Source organism: Elephantulus edwardii, unplaced genomic scaffold (assembly GCF_000299155.1).
Source record: "Elephantulus edwardii isolate Elephantulus edwardi_28Jun2011 unplaced genomic scaffold, EleEdw1.0 scaffold00157, whole genome shotgun sequence".
In the NCBI taxonomy this organism is placed as follows: domain Eukaryota; kingdom Metazoa; phylum Chordata; class Mammalia; order Macroscelidea; family Macroscelididae; genus Elephantulus; species Elephantulus edwardii.
The window spans coordinates 397,107-409,501 of record NW_006399907.1 but is presented as its reverse complement, the minus strand read 5'-3'; positions in this window follow the sequence as shown (position 1 = coordinate 409,501).

Genomic DNA, 12,395 nt, shown 5'->3' with positions numbered 1-12,395 from the left:
TAAATAAATAAATAAATAAATACTTTTTAAAAAATGACTACATTGTGAAGCAAAAGAACAGCAGAAAAAGAGAACACATATTTTACACTCTTTATTCACAGAGAGTTTTCTCTTTCTTTCTCACTCCAGTGAGAAACTCCAGTGAATTTTCAGAGGCTGTAAATTGTCTAGGAGGAGATTGCCCATCTTTCTCCTTTGGAGCATCTTCTGAATTTGAACCACTTGCTTTTGGTTTGACAGTGCACCTCCTTACCCACTAGACAGACCAGTAGAGCTCTGTGGTGCTCAACTTTGCAGCACCATAACCATCTGGGCGATTTAAAGGAAAAAACCAGCACCAAACCACCAAGGAAGTAGATTTGCTTAGAATCTCTGAGGGTGAGGTCCTAGCATCAGAAGTTTTAAAAATACTTTCCTGAAATATTTCTAGTATGTAGTTAGCTGAGGACAATGAGACCAAGTGATGAGAAAGAGGGGAAATTAAAGACCACCTTTAACACCACCTTTTATGAGAGTCAGTTGAAACTGGTGAGATGGTTGCAATTTAAATTTAAGTCCCTGGTTTCAAATTTAAATATTTTAAATATGATATTTTATATTGAACTGTAACTTCTTAAATTATTATAAATTTTTCCACCAAAAGATTCAACTCATTGATGCCTAGAAGATGTTCAAAAGAGGGAAACTATCCAGAAAGAATAAGAACAGACCATTAGAGACAGAATATCATTGATCTTTAGAAATGGTCACTGTATACTAAAAGTTTTAACCTTTCAGGGTAAAGATTGTGAGCTACTAAAATATTCTGTTAGCTGGGACTGTGATTATTATTTCTTTGTAGATATTTGAAGTTTAAATCATATTATATCTTTTGAGACATTTAAATCAAATTTCACCTAGTGGAAAGGAAACAGACAAGATGATTTAGGGAAATTATATTCAAAACAGAGTTTATTTATTGTTATAAGGCTTTGCTCAGGAACTTTTGATGTTGGTTCATGGTATCCTGTACCATAACTGCATGATTCATTTTTAGAAAAATAATGAAATGACTAATGGAACGCCCGGTGTGGGACTGGACACATGCCCGATCCTTGACTGCTGTGACAGTGTGGCATACTCCAGGAAAGGGACACTCTGCTTCCTTTTTCTTCTCCTAGTTCTGTCAATCAGCTTTCCACATGCCATATTTAGTTCTTTGGGCTACTGCTTCTCTCTTATTCTATATTAGGGAGCTCTCGTGGCCTAGAGGTAAGGCATTTATTTCACTGCTAATCCAAAGGCAGACAATTAAAATCCTCCAGAAGCTCTATAGGAGAAAGATGGGCAATCTTCCCTTGTGATTTACTGCCTCAGAAATCCTGCTGGGCCAGGGGTGGGTCTGGGATTGCCTGTGAATTCATTCCAATTTTACAGCACTTAACAACAATAACAACAAGATGATATTGGATAGTCAATTATGTTCCAGTAAGGCACAATATTGTTATCAAATGGTAGCATAATTGTCTCCACTTTACATATGAGAAGAGTCTTGGAAATGTAACATTACTGACCTCAGTCACATAGCTAATAAGTGGTAAAATCACAGCTTCATTTTAAAAGTCTTGCTTCAGAGTCTTGAGTCCATAGGCACTACATTTAGTCCTTCATCTTTCCACTGGAGATAAATTCCCAGGTTACACTCTGGGCAGCTGTCCACTAAAGTCGGATTCTATCTATCTACCCTGTGTACTGGGAAATGTGTGCCCTTTTCCAGTCCCCAGGACATTGATCGGTCACACTCACCATAAATACCACACTTAAGATTTGTGACGCTTGGAAAAATCTCTCCAAAGAGGAGAACAGAAGACAGGCAAGCATACTTTGTTATCACAGTTTTTGGTTTTGCTCTGAAGGACATTCCAATGTACTTTAATCTCTCTCATCAACAGTCTCTATTTCCCAGGAGAAGAAGGTAGGGTTAGGACTATGCTCACTTTGTGGCTAGTTCCACTAGACTTTCCTTCATGCACTGAAGTTAAACACTCCTGCTAAGATCATTCCTAGTAAAAGGTTTAAGGTATCTTCTCTACTTCACTACAGCATGTCTTCTACATTTATTCACAGATGTGTACATATATTGTTGTTCTTGTTAAGTGCCATTGAGTTGTAAACAACTAATAGAGGCTCTATGAACAAAAGACCTTAACATTTGTATAACTTTCACTGTTTCTCCAGGTTCATAGAGTTTCCAGAGACAACGTACTTCAGAAGTGGATGCCACGCCTGCTTCCAAGCTTGTTTTAATTGGGAAGCTCCATCAAACACTGTCCATCATTATCGCATTTGACAGATCAGTGTCAGTGTTTAGCATCACAGCAACCGGTTACCTCTGTACAGCAAACAGACAGACCAGGGCTATGCGGCTTAGAAGAATGTTTGACCAAAAACAAAACCAGATTTAAAAACAAATGTGTTTTTAAATAGGGAGCTGAATACAATCAACTCACATCTAATAGTGAGTAAACATTCCACTCTAATCCTCATCAGAATCAGAAAACAAACCTCTGTAGATTCCGGGCCACTCCAGAAGACTTCCAACCTAGATTCCAGCCCCATGCTGCTGACTAAATGCATTTTTAAGTAGGGGGTCAAATGCAATCAACTCATGTCCAATAGCGAGTAAACATTATGCTCAATAAATATATACATGTATCTTTGTGGCTTAGTGGTAAGGACTTGAACTTCTAACTCAAAGGCAGACAATTCAAATCCACCAGCTTTTCCATTGGAGAAAGATTGGAAATTTCCTTTCATGTTATTTACTGCCTCTGAGGCGATTGTCCATCCTTCTCATGTGAAGCAGATGGTGTATTCAAACTGTGTGCCTTTCAGATTGCAGCACATTTTCTTACCACTAGGCCACCTTTTCTTAAGAAGAGCTAGATAACAAAAGAATTTAAGATAAGTAGACTCATCAACAATCTGTGTTATGCAGATGACACAACCTTGCTTGCTGAAACTCAGGAGGACCTGAAGCACTTGCTGCAGAAAGTAAAGAACGGCAGCCCTAAGTATGTATTGAAGCTCAACATCAAGAAAACAAAGATTCTCACCATTGGACCAATTGGCAGCATTATGATAGATGGTAAAGAGATTGAGATTTTTGTCAATTTCAGTTTGTTTGGCTCTATAATCAACACTCTTGGTACCAGAATGGAATACTATGCTGCATTAAAAAACAAGGAACTCATGCAATATTACTCAAAATGGTTGACTCTGGAGAACATTATGCTGAGTGAAATGTCTCAGTCACAAAGGGACAAATATTGCATGGTGCCACTGTTGTAGAATGGGACTGTCCTTGGGGTTGGGGAGAGACTGAGTAAGATGGGTTCAATAATGTATGCTGCTCTGAAACAGAGAAGGGAGAAAACTGTTTAAAAGAGATATGTGATTAGGTATTTCTGTCATGACAGGACTCTATAGCGATGGCTACATGGTGGAGTGGACCTGGGGGAGGGTTTGTAAAATAATGAAAGAATCTTTTCTTTTACTTCTCCAAGAGGGTAATGTCTGGTGGGGGGGAGCCTTGAGAGGGGACAAATCTACAACAATGAATGAATGGAAATCCAAAGCCTCTGTAAATTTTCACTGAAATTAATAACAAATTTAAATTAAAAAAAATTAAGTTAGAGTAAGGATGGCAATGAAACCACCTTACCTCTGTAACTTGATTTGTGCCACTATTAGAACCTCTACTCAGAATATTATTGCTTTTCCATTTTTGACTCATGCACTTTTAACTTGTTAGTTAAATTTGTATCTTCTAGGCTGCAACACTTTCATGATACATCTTCAAAGATATGAACATGTACGGCTAAGCACAATTGATAACAGTGCATCTAAATTCCAAAATCAATCTCCATAATAGTCTATGTGTTTCCTGCTGCCAATGGGGGCCCTTTAGAGTAGTGAGAGAAGACATTCTCCCTGAAACCCACAGCGTCCCTTTTCAGCAGGAAGTAGCTAAGAGAATACGCCATCCCCTTTTCCTTATGAATCAGGGTGAAGTCTCTCTCAGGGAGGAGTGATAGGGAATGGCAAGGGACACACTGACAAAGGAAATTAATCAGAACTGGCTTTGACAAGCACTGTGGCAATTGGACAATTAAAACAGACATGGGGGGGGGAAGAAGAACGAACTGGGGAGGAGGGTGGAGAAAACAGTGCAACAATGAATGAATGAAAACCCAAAATCTCTGTAAATGTTCATTAAAACTAATAAAATTTAATAAAAAAAGGACAAATTGCATTGGGAAAGTCTGCTGTTAGAGACCACTCCAAAGTACTGAAGAGCAATGATGTCAGTTTGGAGACTAAGGTGTACCTGATACAGGCCACGGTCTTTGCAATTACTTGCTATGCATCAGAGAGCTGGACAATGACTAGGGAAAATAGAAGGAGAGTTGATGCCTTTGAGCTGTGGTGCTGGAGAAGAGTATTGATTATACCATTGTTTGCTAAGAGAACAAGTTCGTCCTGGAGAGGGTAAAGTTAGGCTGCTCTTTGTGGGCAAGAATTCTTTAGTTCATCTGATATATTTTGGACATGTTGCAAGGTGGAATCAGTTCTTAAAGAGGGACATCATGCTTGGGAGGGTAGAGAGACAGTGCAAGAGAGGAAGAACCTCAATGAGATGGATTGATTACATCACTGGGGTAATGGGGATAGGTGTGTTAGAGACAATAAGATTGGCAAGGGATAGAGCACAGTTTAGGGCTGTTGTTCATAGGGTCGCTATGAGTCGCAGGTGACTTGATGGCACATAACAACAACAGCAACAGAAAATCTACCAAATATAGAATCTTAAAGCTTTGGAAAAGAAACAAGTGATTATTTACTGATTTGTTCTTATCATATTGAATTATAAATTATAAAATGCAGATGTGGAAAAGTTGAAAATATATATGATTTTAATGAGAGAAAGTTGTATAACAAGGTGTGTTCTATATTTTAAAAACATTGTTTCACTGCATGTATGACACTTTACTGTGGAATATTTAGACTTAATCGTATTAATATAGCTGTGCAAATGGAATGCTAGGGTTTGAGTAGGGACTCAAGTTAATGGGGTGCAAATTGATGGAGTTAGCATAGAATATATCTGGTGTTTTTGTCTATCAGTGCCCCTTTTCCTTAAGTATATCTATTCATTTTAAAGAATACTTTTCCACTCTTCTATTATAATGGTAATCTTCACAATTACTTGCTATGCATCAGAGAACTGGACAATGATTAAGGATGACAGGAGAATTGATGCTTTCGAATTGTGGTGCTGGAGAAGAGTCTTGAACATACCATGGACTGCCAAGAAAACAAATAGGTCTGTGTTGGAGAAGGTGAAACCAATTTTCTCTTTGGAGGCTAGGATTTTGAAGCTCTATTTCACATACTTTGAGCACGTGTCCAGGAGGGATGGGTCCCTAGAGAAGAACATCATGCTCAGAAGGGTAGAGGGAGAGTGTAGGAGAGGAAGACCCCAGATGAGATGAATTGATACAGTAACTGGGACAATGGGGTTTGGTGTGTCGGAATCAGTGAGATTGGCTTAGGACAGGGCAGGGTTCAGAGGTGCTGTACATAGGGTTGCTATGGGTTGCAGGTGAATGGTATATAGCAACAACAGCAACATATTAGTAGACTCTAGGTTGATCCAAGCCTAGCCAATGATAACACAAATCTTGCTACTGGGATTAGTTCAGATTCAGTAACCTGACACATACTGGGTCAAGAATAATCTATTCCAAAGCTTTGTATTATCAGGAAAGATAAACATTTCTTCAACAATCAGAAGACTACATATTTATGATATAAAGATAAAACTAATGGTGACCATTTTAATGTAGAGCAAATGTGGCTGAAAATGAGGGCAACACACCAAAAAGTTGATTTTTTTGGTGCTTTTGAGTTGACCACACTTCATAGTGACCCTATGAATAACAGAGTAAAACCATGTCCTGTCTTGTCCCATCATCATGATGTGAGTCATGCTTAAGTCCATAAATGCAGTCACTGTGTCAACCCATCTTCCTGAGGTTCTTCCTTTGAAAAGGATTTCTCTGACCCTCTACATTTTTCAGCATGGTGTTTTTTTTTCTAAGAATTGACCCCTCCTGACAGTATTTCCAAAATATGTGAGATGAAGTTTTACCATCTTTACTTCTAGAGAACACTCTGGGAGTATTTCCTCAGAGACAAATTTTGTGTGGTGTGGTGTTTTGTTTGTGTTTTCAGTCCATGGGATATTCAATATTGTTCACCAATAGTACAATTCAAAGACATCAATTCTTTTCAGTTATCCTTATTCATAGTTGAACTTTCAGAGGCATAGGAAGTAATTGAAAATACGTGTCTTGGATCAGGTACACTTCAGTCTTTAAACTGACATCCCAGTCTCCAGCATTTCAAAGAGATTCTTTATAGCACATGACTACTACTGCCATGAATGTTGATTGTGGATTCAAGTACAATGAAATTGAGACACCTTTAATCTTTTCTCCATCTATTTATGACATTACCTATTGGTTGGTCCAATGGTGACAATTTTGGTTTTCTTGCATCTACACTGAAGGTTTTAGTCTTCTTCAGTAAGTGCCCAAATCATCTTTAGTTTCTGCAAACAAGGTTGTGTTATCTATATACTGTAGACTGTTGATAAGTCTTCCTCTATTTTCTTAATGCCACATTCTTCAATAGTTCAATTTCGTATGGTCTAGCCAAAAAAGGTAGAGAGAGACACATATCTGAAAGAGGTGAATCTCCCTCTTCCTACATTCAGTAACCTCTTGTGTTTCCCAAATGTGTGAGGCGTAATTTTTGTTGTTAGTGTTAAACTAATGTGGGAAGTGTTTTCGTTCTTTACATTTACTGGGAGGGGACTGCCATATGGGATAAAAAATGCTATTTTTACTAGGTCATCTAAAAATGTAAATGAAATGATATACTGTTAACTGATAGAATGGAACACTGGTGATGTAGTCTGAAATATGTTGTATTGTCAAACAAAAGGTGGGGTATCTCCAGGTTTGACTCTACCAGCAGTTCCATGGGAAAGATATGGGAAATTTTTTCCTCTATCAATAAGTCTATTGTCTTTATCTGAAAAATCTTCATAGAAAATTGGTCTAGCTGTTGGAAGCCTGCTCCTGACCTCTGAGCAAGTTCGCCTTCTTCTGAGCTACTCAATAGTTCTTCTGATCAAGAGACATCTTGGAGCAATTCCATCTCTTTTTTAACATCTTTTTTAGTCTTTTTCTCATAAACTGGATTCTCTTGTATGGCGGTATGTGGTTTCTTACACATCTCCTCCACCATGTCTAGAGCTACAGTGTTTTTTTAGTACTGAGAGGATTGTTTCTTGTAAGCATTCTCATCTTCTTCCAGTAGATAATGTATATAATTTGCAACATTCTGATCCATGATGTGTTTCCAATGTACTTATGCATTGAATTCCTTGCTTTCTTAATTATAATCAGTGAATCTGGTTGGTCCTGTATGGAATAGACACACCTCCATCCACTGCCCCCTTCAGAGTTCCAAACCCTTAATTTCCTGTAGTAGATCTGGCAAGAGCTGTATTCAAATAGCAGGTGAAGGTACCTGGTTAGCCAACAATGCTCGTCCACATTGCACTCATCTCCAGTTACCTCCATGTGGCCTTGACAGATCTTATCCATGTCAAACCTATTGAGAAGCCTGAGGTTCAGCAGCAGGCCAGCACAATATGCTGCAGCATAATTTGTCAGGCTAACTTTCACAGGATACTTTGGAAGTTCAAGAGCACTGGCTGCACAGACTATGATATCCACTTCTATACAGGCATAAAGCCATCTGGCAAATTCTGTCTCTTGGTTGCACAAACTATCATCTGTATTTGGGGGTGTTGTACTTATTTTTATCCTGGATTACTAAACATTTCCAAGCATAGTAATCAGTTTTACCCTCATGTCATGTTCTAGATTTCCCTTGATATCTCTTGAAGGAGACATTATCCTTGACAACTTTAACAAACGCCATCTTGTGGAACAGAGACATGAGTCCTTGGCTTGCTGAAGATCTGCAGGCCAAACAGCTCCGCATGAAGGTAGGAGGGAAGGAAGCAGTATGGGCGATCTCATCCCGTTAAAAATAACAGTCTCAGAAAACTGATGGAGGGTTATTATGTGTTGGAATTGACTGATGGCAGTGATTTTGGTTTTAGTTTGAGACCTATAGAGATTATTTCTTCCAGCTTTTCAATTTTAGAAGTATAGATAAGTAAACTAAAGTTTAGTAATAAACATTTAAAATAATCAGGGAAGATTCTTTCCAACTACAGCCATGTGATTATAATCACAAAAATGAGCAGTGGATTGCTCAAGGATCTTCGAGGATTTAAATTTCTCGCAATTAACTGCAAATGCTAAGAACTAAATCAATTAAGTCCAGCCAAGGAAGAATGAAATTCAATGAAAAAAAAACAACCACAAGAGTAAAATATGTTGAGTTTATAATGTGCTCAACTGTAGGAATGATAAGGATGACAGAACAACACAGGTTCAGATCTGTTGTTCATAGGGTTGCTATGAGTTCTACTCAACTTGATGACATAAAACAACTAATTGAAAAAGAATGAATTTCTTTTCCTGAAAAGTTATTTCATTCTTCCTTCAAACGTAGAAGGCTGCATAGTGGAGTGGACCTGGAGAGAAGGATTGTAAAACAATGAAAGAATTTTTCTTTTACTTTTCCAAGAGGGGAGTGTACTTGGGGGCTGGAAGGACTGGGAGGGGAGGAAAAAATGTAGCAATGAATGAATGGAAATCCATAGTATCTTTAAATTTTTACTGAAAATAATAATAATAATAATAATAATAATAATAACAACAACAACAACCACAACCACAAAAAAACCAAAACAATCATGCATCCAAAACCATGAACCAGTTCATTTAATATTGTTGTTGTTATGTGTTGTTGAGTCACTTGCAACTCATAGTGATCCTATATACTACAGCTCTGAACCCTGCTCTATCCTAAGCTAATTTTATTGTCTCTGACACACCAATCCTCATTAACCCGGTCACTGAGTCAATCCATGTCATCAAGGGTCTTCTTCTCTTACACTGTCCCTTCACCCTCCCAAGAATGATGTCCCTCTCCAAAGATTGGCCTCTCCTGGCAACATGCGCAAAGTATGTCAGATGGAGGTTCAGAATCCTTGCCTCCAAGGAGCAGCCTGGTTTCACCTTCTCTAGGATGAATCTGTTTTCTTAGCAGTCCATGGTATATTCAATACTCTTCTCCAGCACTACAGTTCAAAGGCATCAACGCTCCTTCTATCATCCCTAGTCATTATCTAGCTCTGAAGCATAGCAAGCAATTGCAAAGACCATGGCCTGGATCAGAAGCACCTTAGTCTCCAGACTGACATCGTTGCACTTCAGAGAGGTTCCTGACAGCAGAGTTTTCCCCAATGCAATTTTTTTTTAATTTTTTTTTAAATTTCCTGGCTACTGGTACTGAGTATTGATTGTGGAGCCAAGCAAACTGAAGCTGTTAACAGTCTCAGTCTCTGTCTCTTCATCATTTATCATGATGCTGCTAATTGGCCCAGTGGTGAGAATCTTTATTTTCTTGATGTTGAGCTTCAATCATATTTAAGGCTGCAGTTCCTGACCTTGTGCAGCAAGTTCTTCAAGTCCTCCTCAGTTTCAGTAAGCAAGGTTGTGTTGTCTGCATAACGTATGTTGTTGATGAGTATTCCTCCAATACTGATGCCATATTTCTTCTCAGAGAGCTCAGCCTCCTGGATAATCTGTTCTGCATACAGATTGAAAAGATATGAAGATAGAATACATCCCTGTTGTATACCTTCCCGATTTTGAACCCTGTAGTGTTTCCTTATTCTGTTCTGACATCTGCATCCTGGTCCAAGTATAGGTTTCTCATGAGCACTATCAAGTGTTCTGGGATTCTCATTCTTCTCAGAGTCAGCCACAAGTTTGTTGTGATCCATACAGTCAAATGCCTTTGCACAGTCAACAAACCACAGATAGACATTCCTTTGGTACTCTCTGCTTTCAGCTAAGATCTATCTAAAGTTAGCTATAATATCTCAAGTACCACAGCCTCTTCTAAACCCAGCCTGCACATCTGGAAGTTCTCTATTGATGTGCTATTTCAGTAGTTTTTGGGTAATTTTCAGCAGAATCTAAAATGTTCATTTATTATGTTTATACACGAATGAAATAACAAGCCATCTACTTGAATTAAACTTTGATTAAAATTTTAGTTAGACATCATCTTAAACTTTACTTTCTTAGAAACTACTAGTATTTTTGCATTGCCAAAGTTGAATTAGGAAAAATAGTCACATTAGTTGTTTGGCAAGACAGCTAGTTGTCTAGATAAAGTTTCCACTCTTCCATAAACTGACTGCTGTGATGTGTGATATCTTTAAAAATTACACTTGGGAAAAAGAAAAACAAGGTAATCTGTATTTTCAAACATATTTATTTCACTAATTTATTATAGCTCAACTGAATGGTGGAATTATGGGTTGGGTTTTTTTGTGTGCTGCTTTTAGAGATTTCTGGACAGAAAAGGAAAATATTAGCCCTTTGAAAACAACAGAGCACAATGGAAATATTCACTACCATATGAGCATGATATATTAATAGTAAGGGGACTGTGTCAATTTATTATCAGTCTGAAACACAGGGCATACTACTCTTTATCTTACAGTACAGGCTTCTCTGAGAAGTGCACATGTTAAAACAAAGCTGCACTGATAGCTCTAATTACTGAAGATAATAGGATACAATAAAGATGTTCTTCTGGAAAAGTAAAGCAATTGGTCTCACTTAAAACAGTCATACGGAGCTCAAAAATCTTTCCCCCTGCTAACAGAGAAAAAAAAAGGAGCCATAAAGGTCATGAATATTGATCAGAAGCAAATATAAATAGACTTTGAATAGAAAAGACTGAGGTCACTAATGCATGTGACAGAAACTCTGTGATTAGTAGCAACTTCAGTACAAAGACTAATGACCTGAACTACTGCAATGATTTGTAAAGTAATTGATTATTTTCTGTGTCTTCAAAAAGCAAATACATTTGCTCAGCTGATCACATGGTAATTATATGGAAAGTAAGACCTGGAAGAAAATAAGTATTGATGATTTAACATTGACATTAGATGAATAGGTGTCAGCCCTTATTATGTATAATATGAGGACCAGAAGAACTTCCTCTCTTCAAAGACTCATAGAACTAGCAAAATAAATAATAATCCCTATAAATTGTGTGAAATGGTATATATTCAATTGGCTGAAAATATTAATGTTTTGTTGTATTACAAGGAATCCCTGGGCAAAAGGCTTTCCACAACTGCTATTAAAATAGTCTGGACCTTGTGTAAAGTTTCAATGAGGTTTCTAGGGTGTGAAATTTAAGAGTCACTGAAACTGAATGCCTCATAATTTTCATTCTAAACACTTAACTCAACCCTCCCTGCCACCAGAATGGAAACATTTAATTTTCCATACAAACTGTGTATTTTTTATAAAATGAGAACATACACTATATATAATCCTAAACTTGCAAGATTTATCCAATAATATATGACAAACTTCTTCCCATGTAAATATATACATTGTTGTTTTGAACTCTTGAGTTGGTCCTGTCTCATACCTAACCCTCAAATTGGTTTTATAAAGCAGTAAATCACATGGGAGTTGATTGCCATCTTTCTTCTGTGGAGCAGCTAGTGGATTAGAATCCCATATCTTTGGATTGATAGTGCAAATCTTTACATTAGGCCACCAAAGCTCCTTAAATGTACACAGACATTTGTCCTTATGTAGCTGCATGAAAGAACTGCCCCACAGGGCTTTCTTGTTTATAATCTTAATGGAAGCAAAACATTAGTCTGCCATTCTCTAAGGAGCTGCTGAGAAGGCTACAGTGGGCAACCTTTCAGCCAGCAGCAGATAATTTAGCCACTGTGCCACCAGGATACCTTGTATTATAATCAATCCCCTAGTGGCAAGAAGCTGCACTGCAATCCAGTCTTGAAGGCAGACGGTTTGAGGCCACCAGCTGTACTGCTGGAGAAGGCTGGGCAATCCCCTCCCGTGCCATAAACTGCCTCTGAAAACCCACTGGAGAGTCAGCTATGAATCAGTTCCAACTTGATGATAGACAACAACATCAATGTTATAACTATATCGCAGAAAGAAAGTACATAATATAATATGTTCACTAAATGTTATCTCTCTTGATAGAAATTCATGTAACATCTTGTTTCCTAGCTCTGCTAATAGTGCTTCAGTGAGTATTCTTGCACACATTTATTTGCACTTGTGTAATTC